General features: G+C 43.5%; 1 protein-coding gene across 1 annotated transcript in view; it reads right to left on the minus strand.

The window, feature by feature from the left end:
- Nucleotides 1-2,235, minus strand: part of LOC108759514 (probable ascorbate-specific transmembrane electron transporter 1) — a 47,296-nt gene that overhangs the window by 33,670 nt on the left and 11,391 nt on the right. The gene's annotated exons all lie outside the window — the stretch shown is intronic.

Consider the following 2,235-nt stretch of genomic DNA (forward strand, 5'->3'; position numbering starts at 1 on the left):
TTTCTTACTCTTACTTCTTACTCCGTGTATTGTAGACGAGCCTTCATAGAGGCAGCCATGTTACTTTTTGCACTTTGGACAGATTTCTGATTGGCTGACAAAATTGGTTACTGCGCATCCTTCTACTTGGTTCACCTGTCTTATTACATCATGGTGTACAATCATGTCCTATGCGCAATAGTGTCGTATGTACAATATCGTCATGTGTGTAATATGTCATGTGTGCAATATTGTCGTGTGTGTAATACGCTGTGGACAATCGCCCTTATCAGTACGAAACAGCGTTAAGAAGTGTATCAGGGAGTGCATGACCTGTCGCAAGGCAGATCCACGTACATCCAAAGCAATCATGAGTGAGCTACCCGCATACAGAGTTACACCATCGAAACCGTTTGAACACAGCGGGGTAGACTACTGTGGCCCGTTCCACATAGGGTGCGGACAACTTCGCAATGCCAAAATAGTAGCCGTTTTCATATGCCTATCTACGAAGGCTATCCACATTGAGTTAGTGAGCGGTCTGTCTACCGAAGCATTTCTGAACGCTCTCAAGCGCTTTATAACTAGTCGAGGCACATATATTCTAATAATGGAACGAATTTTCAAGGAGCATCGAACACATTGAAGGAGCTTTATCATATGCTTCTCATTAAGGATCATCAGGATAAGCTGAACCATCTGTTGAAGGAAGACTTTATCGAATGGCATTTCATACCGCCTCATGACCCCCATTTTGGTGGCATTTGGGATGCCGCGGTTAAGTTCACGAAACTTCACTTAAAACGCGTCGTCGGTGACGCAGCATTAACATTTGAAGAAATGTACACTATGCTTACTCAAGTTGAGGCGGTTATAAATTTACGTCCAATCACACCCTTATCCAACAATCCCAATAACCTATCCTACCTAATCCTCGAACATTTCTGATCGGAGACGCTTACTGGTGTTCCACAACAAGATGTCACACATCTGCCTAATAATCGACTCTCACGTTGGCAACGAGTCAGCCAATTCCAGCATTTCTGGAAGCGATGGAGTCGTCAGTACCTGCAGCAATTACAGCAGCGCACCAAGTGGCAGCAATCCAAGGAGCTGCACTCAATTATTGGCGATATGGTCATGGTTCAGGACAATGACTTATTGCCTCTCCGGTGGGCAATCGGACGCATAGAAAACGTTTACCCTGGCACGGATGGAATACCTAGAGTGGTCTCAGTCCAGACTGTTAAAGGAATATATAAGAGACCGATAACCAAAATATGCATATTACCATTACGCAAAGAGGACTAAATATTCAGTCGCTTATATACGCGCAGTGTTTACGCACTGTATCATTATTTTATTATTACATGATAATGATGGACATACCATCAACGGACAGTTTGTTTTTTGCACTACTAATTTTTTTTAGTTCCAGATTTGATTTCTTATTTTATGTTACTAATCGCTGCCCAACAGGACGACAATTCATGCTATAGTTTAAAGAGCTTAACCCTTTCAAGGGAGGTGTTATGTATGAAATTGAGGTTGTCCCTCTCGACGTTCATACTACCCGTCATTCTCGGCGCCAGTCCGATCACTAGGACGGTGGCGCTATGAGCCCTAGCATCTTTATTCTCGATCATGTGGTCCCCCTGCCAGTCAGCCATATTGCGATGCGTGCGCAGTATGTCCACTCTGCGATCGTCGTGTTGTACTCTCTCCTACCTCACGAGAAAACGTGTGCAATCACGGAGCACGAAAATCAGTTTTTAGTTGTTGTACGAGTTCTTTTTTGTAACATTAAAGGAGAGTGCGACCACAGCAAGCGAGTTATCCATCATTTCAAAAAGCGAGTCACATCATTACCCCAATAATAGCAGTCACCCATCACGCATTACAAAGTTATCCAAAAAAAATTAAAATGATCCTGACTCATATTGTTGAAGTCACGACCCTGAATGACCTCGAACACTTTCAACAGGCGACCGTTGCCCATTGAGAAGCTATTAAAATTAAAATGGACCATTCACCTTCGCTAACCCTGACCTTTTCATACATTATGAAGGTTAGCACCCCGAACAACTTTCGGAAGGTTGTAGCAGTCACCCGTCACGCGTTACGAAGTTATACAAATTAATACGACTTTTACTCACATTATCAAGGTCACGACCCTGAGTGACCATCGGATACTTTCAGCAGACGAGAGTGAAAGAAGACGAAAGAGAGTGAGATAGGGCGAAAAAGAGAGGGGTG

Source organism: Trachymyrmex cornetzi, unplaced genomic scaffold (assembly GCF_001594075.2).
Source record: "Trachymyrmex cornetzi isolate Tcor2-1 unplaced genomic scaffold, Tcor1.1 scaffold1904, whole genome shotgun sequence".
In the NCBI taxonomy this organism is placed as follows: Eukaryota; Metazoa; Arthropoda; class Insecta; order Hymenoptera; family Formicidae; genus Trachymyrmex; species Trachymyrmex cornetzi.